Below are 18,696 nucleotides of genomic sequence, written 5' to 3' on the forward strand. Positions count from 1 at the left end.
CACCCTAAAGGACTGATAACTCCGCCCTAGAAGACTGATAGCTCCGCCCTTAAGTACTGATAGCACTGCCTTTGCATTTACAATGACAAAGCTGAGGGCGTCACGGTGGCGCAGCATGATCGCCTCATAGCAGGAAGGCTGGTTTGAGTCCCGGCTGGGTGAGTTGGTGTTTCCATGTGGAGTTTGCATGTTCTCCCCGTGTTGGCGTGGGTTTCCTCCGGGTGCTCCGGTTTACCCCACAGTCCAAACACATGCGCTATTTAAGCTTTTAAGCTATTTATGCTTTCCCTGGAATACATCCGCTGCATAAAACATATGCTGGATAAGTTGGCGGTTCATTCCGCTGTGGTGACCCCTGATTTATAAAGGGACTAAGCTGAAAAGAAAATGAATGAATGTTTTGAATATGTAAAGGTGAGGATTGTTTGCTGTGAGGGTTGGGTTTAGGGTTAAAGTCGGGGGAGAGGAGAGATTGTACAGTAGTAGAAACATCATTACGTCTGTGAGAGTCCCCACCGGGATTTTTGTGTGTATGTGGGGTGTGTGAGAGAGAGAGAGTGTGTGCGCGCGCAGATAACGGCATGGCCCCGCTCTGTCTTTGTAGCCGGTAACGGGAAGGCGTGGTGAGTGAGTGTGTGTGTGCTGAGGGAATGAGGCAGATGTGCGGCGCTTCTTCATCCGACAGCGGAAACGCCCTGAGAGACGGAGGTAAGATTTATTCTCTCCGGTGTAAATCACGGTTTATTTACGTGCCGTTTTCCGTCCGTCTGTCGGGTTTGAAAACAGGCTGCAGGAGAGCACGTGAAACGCGACGGATTAACCGGGCGGTGTTCACGGTTTTATTTCTGAATGAAAAGAACTGGTAGATGTAAAAGCTGTAGGATGCTTGCTTTCATGAGCAGATGACAGAGGCAGCATCTATAAGCATATGATTACATACATCTCGTGTGTTTAGCAGCCTGTGTTCTGTTGATATGGGAAATATCATGCTGGACGCTCATTGTTTAATATTTCTTGCAATTTATAATGAAGATAGACAATATTGTGTCATGTTATGGAGATATTGGGGTTCTCGTAATTAATATCCCTCTTTGACGAGGACATGGGAAATCACATTAGCTGAATAATGTTATTATTTTTCTATTTTTTAAATAGAAATACAGCCGCATGTATAAATGTATGGACTCAAGATTCATACAAGAAGAAAAAGAAAGTTTAATATTCTGTGTACAAAAGAGGAATATGAGAAAGAATTGAGAAAATAATGACCATCAATCATTTTTCTCACATGATGTCATTCAGTGTAACAGGTTTGAGGTTAAATGTCACCAAATGAATCTTATTTAGATCATTATTTTTGCATCTCTCTGTAAATACAGGTCATATACAGTTGAAGTCAGAAGTATTCGCCCCCCTTTGAATTTGTTTGTCTTTTTAAAATATTTCCCAAATGATGTTTAACAGGGCAAGGAATTGTTCACAGTGTGTCTGATAATATTTTTTCTTCTGGAGAAAGTATTATTTGTTTTATTTTGACTAATAAAAGCAGTTTTTAATTTTTTAAACACCATTTTCAATATTGTTAGCCCCTTTAAGCTACAGAACAAACCACTGTTATACAATGACTTGCCTAATTACCCTAACTTTACCCTAATTACCCTAGTGAAGCCTTTACATGTCACTTTAAGCTGAACACTAGTGTCTTGAAGAATATCTAGTCTAATGTTATGTGCTGTCATCATGGCAAAGAGAAAATAAATCAGCTATTAGAGATGAGTTATTAAAGCTATTATGATTAGAAATGTGTTGAAGAAATCTGCTCTCTGATTTAACAGAAATTGGGGGAAAAAATAAACGGGGGCGAATAATTCAGGGGGTGAATAATTCTGACTTCAACTGTTTTTGGTGGATTTGAACAGATATATTAAACATATGTTTATATGTTATATATTTTAGAAATATTAAACATATATATTAAACATCAAATTTGTTAAAACAATATTTTAGACACCGAGCATCTTTAGAAATAGAAAGATGATGCATTTTAGTTCATCAAAAAACATTACAAAGTAATAGAAGATATTTGTTTCTCTTGATTTGACCTCATTGTATAAATTTTAATTACATTTACATTTAGTCATTTAGCAGACGCTTTTAGTATTTTTCTCTAATATAAATTTATACTCCAATTTGCCCCACAATCCAAACACATGATGTCATTCAGTGTAACACGTTTAAGTTTAAATGCCGCCAAATAAATCTTATTTAGATCATTATATTGCATTTTTCAGTAAATACAGGTCATATAGCTGAAGTCAGAATTATTCGCCCCTTTATTTTTTCTCCAGTTTCTGTTTAACAGAGAGCAGATTTCTTCAACACATTTCTAATCATAATAGTTTTAATAACTCATCTCTAATAACTGATTTATTTTATCTTCATCATGATGACAGCACATAATATTAGACTAGATATTCTTCAAGACACTAGTGTTCAGCTTAAAGTGACATGTAAAGGCTACACTAGGGTAATTAGGGTAAAGTTGGGGTAATTGTTGTATAACGATGGTTTGTTCTGTAGACTATCGGAAAAAAAATATATAGCTTAAAGGGGCTAATAATATTGTCCTTATAAATTGGCTTTTAAAAAATTAAAAACTGCTTTTATTCTAGCCCAAATAAAACAAATAAGACTTTCTCCAGAAGAAGAAATATTATCACACATACTGTGAACAATTCCTTGCTCTGTCAAACATAATTTGGGAAATATTTAAAAAAGAAAAACAAATTAAAAGGGGGGTGAATAATTCTGACCTCAATGTATATGCTCAGTATATATATATATATATATATATATATATATATATATATATATATATATATATATATATATATATATATATATATATATATATATTTCAATATAAGGTCAATGTTTTTATTTCTTTGTCAGCGCTTTTTTGACTGCATTTAATGTGCTTTAAATGTATACTAAATTTAATTTGATCCGCACAACAAAATGGGGCATCTCATCTTTCACACAGGCGCAGTTAATGTATATTGTTTACCACCAGCTTGACTGTGATATTACATTAGTCAAACTGGGATTCAAGCAATAATCTTCAAGTCTTTCTGTCTGTTGTTGACCTGCTCCATTGTTTGTCTTTACATCTGCATATTTACAGATTCTGTCAGACTATCACAGTTTTCTGCATGTTGTGGTTCACGTTTTTTTATTTTTCCCTGTTTATTTCTGCTTTTGAATGTCATCATGTGATCTTTCCCTCTCTTCTTAAAGGGTTTTAACCTTAAAAAGCAATAAAAAAGTGACTTTTATTGACGTGTTATAGTGTGCAGTGCTGTATAGTGTATGTTGGTGTTGTATATCACGCTACAGAAAGCTTGTAATAAACTGCAGAAATGGGAAAAAACTGCAAAAATGTTTGGAAGAAGTGAAGGATGAGAAAATGATGACAGAGTATTTGTTTCTTCAATATTCTGGTGAACTTGGCCCATTATAAATGCTCTTTTCAGAACTGGTCAGTGATTGGTGCCTCAGCGGCTTCATTTATTTTACTTTATTTTGAAGAGTGTGTTCTGTGTTCGCTGGCCTCGACGCTCATTCATACTCGCAGTTTTACCTGAAAGTAAAATAAGGTCATGCTGCTGGAGGAACATTTGCATCGCTGTATTTGCATGTGTGTGCTCCAAAAGGGTCGAAGCCGTCTATTAATTCATGCTTTTATTAAGTGTGTCATAAAAACCCAAAACGATGATTGAAAAACAACATGTTTGCATAGTTTCACAAAGCTAGCAAAGGACTCAGAGACATTGCAGAGGAGAAACAGGGAGTCAAATCAGCCAACATATTGTTCATATGTAAATTTAAAGCAGTTAAAAGGGCATTTGCTGAGTAAAAAATAATATGGAATAGTTGGCGGTTCATTCCGCTGTGGCGGCCACTGATAAATAAAGGGACTAAGCCGAAGGAAAATGAATGAATATACCACTGTAAATATCATTAGTGTGAAAAGGAAGATAATTGGTTGGCTTCATCCTACCCCCCCGTAGTGTTCATTTTACCTCGATAAGACTTGTTGACATCCGTCTTGCTTGTCAGCCTTGTAAACAGGATCTGGAAGTTGAAGAAGAGTGTGTGGATGTGGAAATGAGCTGCGTTTTGACTGCAGGAATCCACGATCAGGAACTGCAGCAGAGAGAATCTAATTTTAAACACTGATTTATTAGTTGTCTTCTGAAAGCAGTGGAAATGACGGTGTTTTTCCGTGACGGTATATTATCACTTCCTCCTCACCAGTAGCACATCTTCCTGTTAAACCTTTATACCATAGGTCTCAAACTGGAGTCCTGGAGGGCCGCAGCTCTGCACAGTTTTGCTCCAACCCTAATCAAACACAGCTGATCCAAATAATCAAGGTGTTCAAGACCACTAGGTTGCATTAGAAATGTGATTATAATGGAAGTCAATGGGGCAAAAACAGCCCCAAACATAATCAAAGGGGAGTCAATCTACCTAGAGTGTATTGTTGAGTTTTCGAAAAATGTCAAAGCATTTTCCCAAAATATGCACCAAAATAAGATTTGTCCCCAAAAATCATCCCATTTGCTGAAACTCAGAGAAAGTTCTGGCCAAATTAAGACTCCAAATCAGCCCAGAGTGAATGAAAACGACCCAAGTGCAAACAAGAGTTAAACACAGATTTTAAATGATGTTAAAACAGAATCTTACTTTCAGATTTAGTTAGGAGTGGATGACCTGAAGCTTATTTTTAGCTCGGTGTCAATTCTCCTTTGTGAGAGTCTTGAAAAAGCTCTGCTTCTCTTCTTTTGATGCCTGTGAGTTTCGTGTCTGGCAGGTACAGCATCTCCACACACACATTCACAGATACTCCTGATAATCTGCAAGAATGAGGGAGATACACAGGAGAAGACAATCTGTTTACAGTTTGTAAATAAAAGACAAAATCCCAAAAGTGAATTAGGTGCGTTTCCATCACTAGTGTGATAACCCTAGGCTGCAGTGGCCATGAGGGACACTAGAGGGCAGTGCATCTGGACATTTTCATGGACTCCAATTCCCATGTTGCTTTGCTTTCTTATTTGAGCATTGGTTTCAGCTGTGTGTCTATATCTCGTTTGGTTGCATCTATTTAAGTCTTTTGTTTCGGGGTCATGTTATGTCTGTCTTTAGTGGTAAGTCATTGTGGTTTGGTTACGTTGTTCCTTTTCTTAAGTATTTTCTGAGTTTTGCTTTGTTTTTCGTTGTGCACTAGTGATGGGAAGTTCAGATATTTCAGATGGTTCGTGTCAATGAACCGGTTCAAAAAAACAAATCAACAGGTCTTTAACGATACAATGTGATGACGTCATCCGCAATGCTCTTATGTTAGGACTTTACATATGAAAAATCACACATGCGCAGTATTATCAGTTATCAAATCTGATCTCAGTGTACTGTTCTAGTAACTGAATAACTTTAGTTTGAGTCTGAGGGAGTATCAGGCTTATTAAAAAATACGTAATTTGTGGAGAAGTGTCACATGAGTGTGATTAGATTGCCCTGTAGTGGAAACGCACTGTTAGAGTGGCTGACTGTAGTATTGGTAACCTAGCAACCAAAAGTAAACAGGGCAAACATAATGGAGACAGCTGATTGGTCACGATGGTGTAATGTTCACTAGGTCAGTGTGTATTCAGCAAACGTGTTGCCATCTTCAATTACTCATAGAGCTTTTAGAGTGGCTGACTGTAGTATTGGTAACCTAGCAACTAACAGTAAACAAGACGAACGTAACGGAGACTGCTGATTGGTTACAATGGAGTAATGTTCGCTAGGTCAGTGTGTATTCAGCAAACGTGTTGCCATCTTCAATTACTCATAGAGCTTTTAGAGTGGCTGACTGTAGTATTGGTAACCTAGCAACTAACAGTAAACAAGACGAACGTAACGGAGACTGCTGATTGGTTACAATGGAGTAATGTTCGCTAGGTCAGTGTGTATTCAGCAAACGTGTTGCCATCTTCAATTACTCATAGAGCTTTTAGAGTGGCTGACTGTAGTATTGGTAACCTAGCAACTAACAGTAAACAAGACAAACATAATGGAGACAGCTGATTGGTCACGATGGTGTAATGTTCGCTAGGTCAGTGTGTATTCAGCAAATGTGTTGCCATCTTCAATTATTTATAACGTTTTTAGAGAGGCTGACTGTAGTATTGGTAACCTAGCAACTAACAGTAAACAAGACAAACGTAACGGAGACTGCTGATTGGTTACAATGGTGTAATGTTCGCTAGGTCAGTGTGTATTCAGCAAAGATGTTGCCATCTTCAGTTATTCATGGAGTAGTTAGAGTGGCTGACTGTAGTATTGGTAGCCTAGCAACCATCATTAAACAAGACAACAGAGACAGCTGATTGGTCACGATGGTGTAATGTTCGCTAGGTCAGTGTGTATTCAGCAAATGTGTTGCCATCTTCAATTATTCATAACGTTTTTAGAGTGGCTGACTGTAGTATTGGTAACCTAGCAACCAACAGTAAACAAGACAATGGAGACAGCTGATTGGTCACGATGGTGTAATGTTCGCTAGGTCAGTGTGTATTCAGCAAATGTGTTGCCATCTTCAATTATTCATAACGTTTTTAGAGTGGCTGAGTGTAGTATTGGTAACCTAGCAACCATCAGTAAACAAGGCAAGCATAATGGAGACAGCAGATTGGTCATGATGGTGTAATGTTCGCTAGGTCAGTGTGTATTAAGCAAACGTGTTGCCGTTCCCCCTGCTTTGACTCTCACGGGTGAATTGTTCAGTAAATGGGCTCAGTTTTGTTTTCATGATGATGTTATCAGAAGCCCAAACCTCAGTGTGCTGAACTCAAAGCAGTTCCCATGTGGATCATCAGCAGAGAGACGCTCACAGCTGCCAGTGTGTGAGAAGAGCAGTGTTTGTGAAGAGACGTCTGATAACAGAGCGGATCTGCTGCTGGAGCACCGCTGACCGCTGAGCTCTGGAGAATCTGCTCACACGCAAAGTGCAGGTGGACTGACTGAAGACCATCAGGGTCTCACACACACACACACACACACACACACACACACACACACACACACACACTCATACTCGAGCAGCTGGTAGACAAACAGCTCTGAACACCCTTAGTGTGTGTAGTGTGTTTCTGTGTCTGTGTTTGAGTGTGTGTGTGTTTGTGTGTGAATATAGTGTGTGCCTGGATTTGTGAGTGTGTGTGTGTATTTTTTGTGTGTATAGTGTTTTTGCGTCTGTGTGTGTGTTCTTTGTGTGTGTGTGAATATAGTGTGTGTCGGGGTTTGTGAGTGTGTGTGTAGTTTGTGTGTGCATATACTGTTTTTGTGTCTGTGTCTGTGTTTGTGTGTGTGTGAATGTAGTGTGTGTCTGGGTTTGTGAGTGTGTATAGTTTGTGTGGCCTGTGTATGTATAGTGTGTTTCTGTGTTTAAGAAGTGTGTTTGTGTGTGTGTTTGTGTGTGTGTGTGCGCGTGTATGTGTGTGTGTGTGTGTATATAGTGTGTGTGTACAGTTTGTCGTGTGTATGTATATTGTGTGACTGTGTCTGAGAAGTGTGTTTGTGTGTGTGTGTGTGTGTGTGAATATAGTGTTTGTGTACAGTGTTTCATGTGTATGCATATTGTGTGTCTGTGAAGTGTGTTTGAGTGTGTGTGTGTGTGTGTGTGTGTAGAGTGAGAGAGAGAATGTGAGCATATATGTGTGTGTGAGAGAAAAAAAGTAAGAGAGTGTGTGTGTGAGAGAGAGTATAAGGTGTGTGTGTGGGATTGAGCTTTGTTTGTGTGTGTAAGAGAGAGAGATAAGTATGAGGTGTGTGCGCGCGCGCGCGTGTGTGTGGAGTATATACAGTAGTCAACATGTAAAGTTCTTGACCTCTAGACTTGGTTGGTGTGATGTCATAGCTGGGGGCGTGGCCTGGGGGCTCCATTGGAAATGAACCGTGATGTTGTTGAGTATCGCTATAATGTTATTTATTTATTCGATATCTCATTTGTTTCCCTAGACAAATGCTATTTTATGAGCTAAATCATTTATTTATGTAAAAATATAAAAAATAAAGATGTAAACAATATATATTTCATCTCATTGATACTAAAAAATGCTGTGGAGGCTCAAACATTTAGTCTGTAAAGCACTGTGAATGAGTGTAAACCTGATATGCAGATATCCTCACTCTGATTGGCTGATTTCTCTCTCATCTCGACTCCGCCCATTAGTATTTGTTTTCAGCTCTGTGTTCAGCTTCTATCCAATAGTAGAACAGCAACTATTGAGGAGGCGGGGCTGAAGATAGTAATTCCCCATCTGATTGTTCATATTTAGATAAACAACCAACACATCAAGTAAATCTCATTGAGCACGTCTGTGATGTCATATTTTGCATGCGCTTTTATCACGATAACAATAGTTTTGCGATATGATGTGCATATAGTGTAGACTTCTGCCAAGTGAGCTGACTGTATATTGTATTTGTCTGTCTCGCAGGACACTGCTGGTGTTGTGCTGAGTTATAGCGTCCCCTGAGAGGCTGTTTAGGGGTTAAGTGGCTCAATCCAGACCGCAACAGATGTACTTTTCAGCAGGACTCTTTGAACCGGCATGCTTAATATTTCATTATTCCAGCGGGCCACCGTGCCATTGTTCGGGAATTAAAGCAGCATTACTGGAAACATGCCAAGAGCACTTGCTGCACTGCTGCTTCATCTCCAGCTCTGCCTCCATCCACCTAGTTTTACACACAGTTGGTGTGCTGCGTTAAATAATTGTTTAATGGAAACACAGAGATGTGCATACACTTGGAAAATGTGCATTAAAGCATACGATGCACAATGAGGATGCATGATGATGAGTTCCTCATGATAACTGTCTTTTACTCAGGTTTGCCATTCATTCATTCATACATTTTCTTTTCAACTTGGTCCCTATATTAATCAGGGGTTGCCACAGCGGAATGAACCACCAACTATTCCAGCATGTGTTTTACTCAGAGGATGCCCTTTCAGCCGCAACCCAGTACTGAGAAACACTCATTCACACACATACACTACGGCCAGTTTAGCTTAATCAATTTCCCTAAAGCGCATGTGTAACACAGGGAGAACATGCAAACTCCACACAGAATTGCCAACTGATCCGGGACTCAAACCAGTGACCTTCCTGCCGTGAGGCGATCGTGCCACCCTCTGCGCTTCCGTGACGCCCTCAGATTTGTCATTGTAAATGCACAGATGACCTTGTTTGAGATGCACCAAGACACCAAAACGTGTCATAAATCTGTCATCAACATGATTGTCGTGAGGCCATTATAATTGCGTCATGAGGTTTTCATGAATACTTTTATCAGTGGATCAGACTGAATTTGTCATTAAAGAGCCCCTATTATACAATAAAAGGGTCATATTTGGGTTTTAAGGGTCTCCAACAACAGGCTGATCTGCATACAAGGTCAAAAAACACTTTCATTATCTTGTAATCTGCGTTTATTTTTACCTAATTATCCCAGCGACTCTCATATGATTCGTTCAGCGATTGATTTGTTGCCAAACCCCTCCTTAGCGCAATGCTAATCTGCACTGATTGGACCGATGACAGCCTGTTGTGATTGGTTGACTGTGTTTAGCGTGAGACAGAGAGAAACGCCCAGCACGGCTTATCAACAATATTAACCAATTAAACTCTGCTGCTATTTGGGGATTTCCGCCTGGATTTTGCCTACCCAAATTTAAAAGCTTCCCAAATCCTCATGCAGAGGTGTAAATGCAAAAATTTGGTATCATTTAAAAGAAAACCCTTTGAATTTTCATAAAACACTATTGAAAGTGTTTAAAATATCTGTATATGTTGTCTGTGTTTTAATAAACACCTAAAAAAGAGGCACTTTTTGTATTTTTTTTTTATAAACTCAAATGTGAAAGTGTCTCTTTTAGGTTGTGTGTGGTCTAGCGTGCTGTAATTAATGTTGGTGGTTCCTGCACATGTCTGTAATCATAGGAACAAAGAAAAATGTCTCCACCATAATCTATGCAAAAGTTATTGTATTCCATCTGATGAGAGGTGCTGTACAAGAAACCTTAAGAAAATGTGTTACTGTATGTAAAACACAGTGTGTCGCACCTGCGGCTGTGTCCTCAAATGTGATCTAGGCACTAGGGCGCACTGGGTTTAATGCACATTGTCTTTTAAATGTCATCTGGAAATAACCAAACCCTTAAAAAGCCACAGGAGCAGATAAATCTGGATATGCATGGTGTCATGGCTTTGTGTTTGAGCGCAGCGGCTGTAAAATGCGGCATGTGTGTGTGTATGTGTGTGTGTGTGTGTGTGGACTGTCAGCACAGGTTACTGATGTTCAAGCCTCGTCCTCGCTTCATTTACGGCTTGAGTGCTTTTCTCTTCCTCCTCCCTGGAGCTCTGCAGTCCAGTCCGAGTCTGAATCCACTGCAGTTCTGCTCATAAGCGCTGATAAGAGATCAGGGAAAAACGACAAGTCATTAACGTCTTAAGACTTAAGATATACCTCAGCTTTAATATGTGTTTCCCAAAACTATCTTAGTTAGAGGAGACCTATTATACAGCTTTTTACAGGATGTGAAAGAGATCTGTCTGTCCATCCATCCATCCATCCATCCATCCGTCCGTCCGTCCGTCCATCTGTCCTGTCCGTCCGTCCGTGCTTCTATCTATCTATCTATCTATCTATCTATCTATCTATCTATCTATCTATCTATCTATCTATCTATCTATCTATCTATCTATCTATCTATCTATCTATCTATCTATCTATCTATCTATCTATCTATCTATCTATCTATCTATCTATCTATCTATCGTCTGTCTGGCTGTCCGTCCCTCTGTCTGTCCGTCCTTCTATCTGTCTGTCTGTGTCCTTGCTTCTGTCTGTCCGTCTGTCTGTCCCTCTGTCTGTCCCTCTGCCTGTCCCTCTGTCTGCCTGTCCCTCTGTCTGTCTGTCCGTCTGTCTGTCTGTCTGTCCATCCCTTTGTCTGTCTGTCTGTCTGTCTGTCTGTCCGTCCCTTTGTCTGTCTGTCTGTCTCTCTGTCCCTTTGTCTGTCTGTCTGTCTGTCCGTCCGTCTGTCTGTCTGTCCGTCCCTTTGTCTATCTGTCTGTCTGTCTGTCTGTCTGTCTGTCCGTCCCTTTTGTCTGTCTGTCTGTCTGTCTGTCTGTCCGTCCCTCTGTCTGTCTGTCTGTCCATCCCTTTGTCTGTCTGTCTGTCTGTCTGGCTGTCCGTCCCTTTGTCTATCTGTCTGTCTGTCTGTCTGTCTGTCCGTCCCTTTGTCTGTCTGTCTGTCTGTCTGTCTGTCCATCACTTTGTCTGTCTGTCTGTCTGTCTGTCTGTCTGTCCGTCCCTTTGTCTGTCTGTCTGTCTGTCTCGCTGTCCCTTTGTCTGTCTGTCTGTCTGTCTGTCCGTCTGTCTGTCCGTCCCTTTGTCTGTCTGTCTGTCTGGCTGTCCGTCCCTTTGTCTATCTGTCTGTCTGTCTGTCTGTCTGTCCGTCCCTTTTGTCTGTCTGTCTGTCTGTCTGTCCCTTTATCTGTCTGTCTGTCTGTCTGTCTATCTGTCTGTCTGTCTGTCTGTCTGTCTGTCCGTCCCTTTTGTCTGTCTGTCTGTCTGTCTGTCTGTCCGTCCCTCTGTCTGTCTGTCCGTCTGTCTGTCTGTCTGTCCATCCCTTTGTCTGTCTGTCTGTCTGTCTGGCTGTCCGTCCCTTTGTCTATCTGTCTGTCTGTCTGTCTGTCCGTCCCTTTGTCTGTCTGTCTGTCTGTCTGTCTGTCCATCACTTTGTCTGTCTGTCTGTCTGTCTGTCTGTCCGTCCCTTTGTCTGTCTGTCTGTCTCGCTGTCCCTTTGTCTGTCTGTCTGTCTGTCTGTCCGTCTGTCTGTCCGTCCCTTTGTCTGTCTGTCTGTCTGGCTGTCCGTCCCTTTGTCTATCTGTCTGTCTGTCTGTCTGTCTGTCCGTCCCTTTTGTCTGTCTGTCTGTCTGTCTGTCCCTTTGTCTGTCTGTCTGTCTGTCTGTCTGTCTGTCTGTCTGTCTGTCTGTGTCCGTGCTTCTGTCTGTCCGTCTGTCTGTCCCTCTGTCTGTCTGTCCTTCTGTCTGTCTGTCTGTCTGTCTGTCTGTCTGTCCGTCCCTTTGTCTGTCTGTCTGTCCGTCCGTCCGTCTGTCCGTCCATCCTTCTATCTGTTCGTCCTTCTGTCGGTCTGTCTGTTCATCGGTCCTTCTATCTGTCTGTCTGTCCCTCTTCTGTCTGTCTGTCTTTCTATCTGTCCGTCCTTCTGTCGGTCTGTCTGTCCGTCCGTCCGTCCTTCTATCTGTCTGTCTGTCTGTCTGTCTATCTGTCCGTCCCTCAGTCTGTCTGTCTGTCTGTCCGTCCGTCTGTCGGTCTGTCCGTCGTTCCGTCCTTCTATCTGTCTGTCTGTCTGTCCTACCCTCTATCTGTCTGTCCATCTGTCTGTCTGTCCGTCCGTCCATCCTTCTATCTGTCTGTGTCTGTCCACCCATCCGTCCTTGTGTCTATCCGTCCTTCTATCTGTCTGTCTGTGTCCGTGCTTCTGTCTGTCTGTCTGTCCGTCCGTCCGTCCCTCTATCTGTCTTTGTCTGTCTGTCTGTCTGTGCTTCTGTCTGTCTGTCCGTCCTTTCTTCTATCTGGCTGTCTGTCTGTCTGTCCATTCGTCCGTCCGTCCCTCTGTCTGTCTGTCTGTCTATTTTGAGGTGCAGTTATTTCCCCATGTGTGGACTGTGAGTTTAGCCATTTTTGACTAGTGAGTTGTTGGTTCTTCAGTGTAAGTGGTGTGTCAGTGATTACATCTGTGCAGAAAAACACCCCTGAGTGTTTAGACGGAGATTTGAGGCGTCTGAATCAGTAAATCACTCTAAATCCCTGTCCTCAAATGCTTAGGAGTCAACAGCTTGAGGAAGCCACAGAAGGAGACAGTTATTGAGAAAGAGAGAGCCAGAAATTAAGGTTTCCCATTGTCATGAATACCAGGACCCCACAAACACACATGCATGCAAACACACACACACAATCAAACACACACACACACGTCTGCTGCAGGGTTATCAAGTCTCTGCTCTGACACAAAAGGAAACTTTCCTTGGGGCCAAGACAGTGTCAGTTCCTGTCGGTGCACATCCTCATAAACACTCCGATCCGTGCAGGAAACCCTCAGACAATCAGCTCTGTCAAACACACACACACTGTCAAACGCACTCACCACAGCGCATGTTTACTGCAGGACCAATACTGAAGACAATCTCCTTCACAGAGCTGCTGCTGTGCCTATCGCTCATTCAGTGTGTGTGTGTGTGTGTGTGTGTGTCTGCATGTGTGTGTTTGCTGGTATATGTGTTTTTTGTGTGCGTGCACATGTGTGGGGGTTCTCGTGTTTGCATGTGTGGGTTTGTGGGGTCCTGGTATTCCTGATGATTTGGGGTCCAAATGTGAATGTGTGTGTGTGTGTTTCTGTCTGTGTGCTTGTGTTTGTGTGTGTGTGTTTTTGTGGTGACCTGGCATTCATGACATTGTGGGGTCCAATTGTGAATGTGTGTTTGTGTGTGTGTGTGTGTGTGTGTGTTTGTGTGTGTGTATGTGTGTTTCTGTCTGTGTGTTTGTGTTTTTGTGTGTTTGTGCTGTGTGCATGCATGCGTATTTGTGTGTGTCTGTTTTTCTGTATGTGTTTGTTTGTGTGTCTGTGTGTTTCTGTTTGTGTGTCTGTTTTCTTCTTTGTGTGTCTGTGTGTGGGTGTTTATGTCTTTGCTTGTGTTTGTGGGTGGATACATCAGTCTTTTAGGGCAGGGCTATCAGTCTTTTAGGGTGGTGCTATTAGTCTTTTAGGGTGGTGCTATTAGTCTTTTAGGGTGGTGCTATCAGACCGTTAGGGCGGGGCTATCAGTTTTTTAGGGAGGGGCTATCAGTCATTTTGGGCGGTGCTATAAGTCTTTTAGGGCAGGGCTATCAGTCCTTTAGGGCGGTGCTATCAGTCATTTAAGGCGGTGCTATCAGTCTTTTAGGGTGGGGCTATCAGTCATTTAAGGCGGTGCTATCAGTCTTTTAGGGTGGGCTATCAGTCATTTAGAGCAGAGCTATAAGTCTTATAGGGCGGGCCTATCAGTCCTTTAGGGCGGGGCTATCAGTCATTTAAGGCGGTGCTATCAGTCTTTTAGGGCGGGGCTATCAGTCATTTAAGGCTGTGCTATCAGTCATTTAGGGTGGTGCTATCAGTCTTTTAGGGCGGGGCTATCAGTCATTTAGGGTGGTGCTATCAGTCTTTTAGGGCAGGGCTATCAGTCCTTTAGGGCGGTGCTATCAGTCATTTAAGGCGGTGCTATCAGTCTTTTAGGGTGGGCTATCAGTCATTTAGGGCAGAGCTATAAGTCTTATAGGGCGGGCCTATCAGTCCTTTAGGGCGGGGCTATCAGTCTACTTCCTGTAGTGGTCCTTGAACATCATCTATAATAGGTTAGTCTACAGTATATACATCATATATGACTGCTGTCTGACAAATCTATTACAGAAGAGCTATAGATGTTGTAGAGCTGCAATGAATGCTCCATATTAAACCCTACAGATCAAGAAAAGCATGTAAAGTCAGATGTCCCAAACCATTTGGCAATCTAGTGTAAACTGCACTGCACTTCAGCTGGAATCTTGTGCTTCATATTTCACATTAGGAGGAATCTCTGCTTCTAACCACAGGTCAAGAGCTGCAGACCCAACCACTCAGGCTTGTGTTGCTTGTTAGAGCGATGGTTTGGGGAAACAGAATAGTTGGTCCATTGTTAGTGAAATTATGTGTTTAATGACAGAACTTCGATGCTTGTGGAGAACACACATCAGTGTATGGAGCGAATGACTGCTATTTATTTAAAATATGTACTGAGACGCACATGTGGAGAAGGGTTTGAGTTTAATCAAGACACAGTAGAAATGAATGCATGCGACAGAGTAATACTTTTATAATGAATGCTCCTTATAATGAACATTAAAGTGCTTTTGTTTAATATTTCTCTTTAGAATCAACAGCACAGAAAGAATAATACATGTAAACATGATCAGAGAGTTAATCAGAATGCTCAAATGCCCATCCATATATTGATCTAGCAACTCTTTGGTTACATTATGCAGTGGATTCCTACATATTTGAGAAAACAATCCTGAATTCTACAGCATGTTGATTTATATTTGCATCACACTTTATTTTAATGTACAAAATAATGTACAAAAAAACACCAACATTTGCAGTCAGATTAAAATGCAGTTGAAAAATTGCTGAATATTTAACAATCAAATTAAATTCAATAATGTTGATATTCAGCCCATATACAGTTGAAGTCAGAATTATTAGTCCTCCTACTGTAAATATCGTCCCCCAATTTCTCTTTAAGAGAGAGAATATTTCAACACATTCCTAATCATGATAGGTTTCACCAGCATGGCCCACGCCACACTTTAAGCTAGACTTTAGGGATGAAAGGGATGGTAGGAGAAAAGTGGGATGAAGGGGAGTAAGAGGATGACTGGTGAACAGGTGGGTAGGTTGATCAGGCGTCCTACTATGCCCAGAGACTCAGGGTGCGTTCACACCTGTGAATGGATTCAGTTGTTCTGAAACAGGGATTAAAGTTGTTACATTGTTGCTCTTTGCTCTTGGAGCGGTTCGCTTTCACACGGCAAAGTTTCTAATCGGACCAAAAGAGCTAAAACAAGTCACGTGTGAGTAAACTCTCCTCACATTAGTCAGTGTCAGGGTTTATTTTGCAGAGTCCCGCTCAGCTGTCAGGAGAGGTGATGGTTTGGTGGTGTTTGACAAGGTGCGCGCGACGTGTCTGAAGAGTGAGGAGAGATGCGGTGGGAAGGGGTGAGAAGGGTGCGCAATGTATTTGAGGACCGGGAGGGAGACTTGAGATTACCGGGAGATTATCACTCGTTTGTGGGCATCCGCCAGACTCGCGAAACTTCCCGTCCTACTCATAATTCTCTCTTCATATAGCCGTATGCCTATTACATATCCATAAAACACTGTGATATAACTGCGCTCGGATCATATCGCTTTCTCACTGCAACCGATTCACTCCAGAGTTTGTTTGTTGACTAGATATTCTTCAAGACACTAGTGTTCACCCTGATGTCACATTTATGGCCATCAGCAATCAGGTAAGACAAAAACAGTATCCCAAAAATTAAGTGAACGAGTTTCGTGACAGGGTGAGAACACGGTGAAATCCGAAAACGTGGTAGAATAAAAAAATTGGGGCTTTTATTTTTTTTGGACGGCTTTTGTGAACTGTTTTAGGGAAGCGAGCGGGCGGGCGGGTCGATCGGTAAAATTGGTTGGGTTCAGGGAAGGAGGAGGGCGAGTTGGCCGATTGGCCGGTCGCGCAGTCAATCATCCAGTCAGTCGGACAGCGGCCTCCGGCGGGTTCAGGCGAGAACAGCGCGGGCGCGAACTGCGCTCACGAGAGGCGTCTGAGGTGTGAAAAAGCACGCAACAGCGGCCTCTCGCAGATTCCCGAAAACAATAACTGCAGCCGTACGTACCCGCCAGGACGTATTCCGTGGTCTCCAGAAACGTCCGCAGGACTACGTTTCCACAATGAGCCTGGGTTGTATTTATGTGTATAAAGCGTCTGTTTTGTGAGAAGTGCTGCTCATTATGATATGTGAGCGACCTGTGCAGCTTTATTGTAGACATTTTTTCAAGTGAGCATGACGTCGACTGAAACTTTGTCATACACCATACCCACCAAAAGGGTACCCTTGCTAGTGGAAACGCAAGCCTGATAAAGGTACCAACCCGAACCATACTGTACTGTACCAGTCAGTGGAAACAAGCCATTAAAGGCTTCACTAGGGTAATTAGGGTAAAGTTAGGGTAATTAGGCAAGTCATTGTATAACAGTGGTTTGTTCTGGAGACAATCCAACACTAATATTGCTGAAGGGGCGAAAAACTGCTTTTATTCTAGCCCAAATAAAACAAATAAGACTTTCTCCAGAAGAACAAACATTAGAGGAAACACTGTGAACAACTCCTGAATCTGCTCAACATCATGTGGGAATTATTTGACCTTGATCCTCATGCTAGTTTCACTAATAATAAGAGGGTGTTCAGTCTGTGAGAAGAGCATGTTGGCAGCGTCTCTGCTCGTAGCCGGACAGACTGTGACACAAGTGCTGCTCAATTATTCATCTCATGGAGTAAACAGAGATAAGCTGAACACAGCTGAGCTTGATAAAGGCTCCCGCTTGGCTTCCGACATGATATCCGCAGATCTGAGGCCTGGAAAAATGCGTCTGTGTCCCGGCAGATTCCTGGAATTACAAACGTCGCAGAATAGAGTCCTGTGGCCAGGAGATGAATTTTCTTGGGGGTTTTTTTTATCGGTTGTGTCGCGGCGAGGCATGACAACATAATTCAGGCCATTAAGATCGTGGAGACACATTGAGTGTGGCTTCCCATGCAAACATGGGTGTGTGTGTGTGTTACTGTTTGCCAAGCCGTGTAAACATGCAATGTGCTCAAGATTTAAAGGGACAGTTGTGTCTTTCTTCACTTTTCCCTTTCTTGTAAACCAGTTTTATTCTGTTTTATTTCTTATATTTCTTTCATTTATTCTTACCATTGTGCATGAAATGTGCTATATAAAGGCAGCACGGTGTCTCAGCGGTGAGCACGGTGTCCTCACAGCATCCCTGGATCGTCTCAGATGTCCAGTTGTTGACCTCTGCTCAGTCTGTTAATGCTGTGAGATGTTTCTCCTCTGGGAAAGCTGTATGTTAGAGCTGAATGAGGTGTGTGTGTGTGTGTGTGTCTACTCAGCATGATGCAGGGCTTTTCTAAAAGCTGTACTTGTGTTTACTGGAGTCGGAGCTCTGAGCTCTTGGACAGACGGTTTCTCTGTGGCCTTTGACTTCACTGAGCCCGAGGGTCCCGTCATGTGTTCCCTCCCCAGAGACACTCTATAATCTAATAACACACACACACTTACACTTGTTTATGAGGTTTTTGAGGACTCTCTGTAGACATAATGTAGTTTATATTGTAAAATTGCTTAGAGTATGGTACACTAGCCCCATCTGTGGTAGAGTTATGAATGTAAAGAGGAGGAGTTTTAAGTGTTTGGAATTACAAGGACAGTGAGTGTGTCCTCATAAACCTTCCCAACAGTGTCATACCTTGGTCATACGCTACATTCCACTACTTATGTGTCCTTGTAAACCACATAAATCAGACATGCACACACATAGATGCACATACACACACACACATACACAAATGCACACACAGACACACATTTGCACATATACACATATGCATGCACACACACACACACACAAACACACACATACACAAAGAAAAAAAACAGAGACACACATATTACACATGCACACACAGAAACACATGCGCACACATGCACATATGCATGCACACACACACAAATATGTATGTACACACACATAAACACACAATTGCACATATACACATATGCACACACACACACACACACGCTCACACAAAGACAAACACATGCTTACACACACACAAAGACAAAACACACAGAGACACACATGCTCACACACAGATATATACACACAGAGGCACACACATGCACACACACACATG

The 18,696-nt window shown here is 42.0% G+C and overlaps 1 protein-coding gene across 2 annotated transcripts in view; it reads left to right on the top strand.

Annotated features, from left to right (window-relative positions):
- The first annotated feature begins 622 nt into the window (after positions 1-622).
- Positions 623-18,696, top strand: part of frmd4bb (FERM domain containing 4Bb) — a 71,596-nt gene continuing 53,522 nt past the window's right edge. For both annotated transcript variants that reach the window (XM_009296563.5, XM_073939642.1), the window contains exon 1: positions 623-708. The gene's annotated coding sequence lies outside the window, so the exon portion shown is untranslated. The remainder of the gene's footprint in view (positions 709-18,696) is intronic.

This window comes from Danio rerio, chromosome 23 (assembly GCF_049306965.1).
Source record: "Danio rerio strain Tuebingen ecotype United States chromosome 23, GRCz12tu, whole genome shotgun sequence".
In the NCBI taxonomy this organism is placed as follows: Eukaryota; Metazoa; Chordata; class Actinopteri; order Cypriniformes; family Danionidae; genus Danio; species Danio rerio.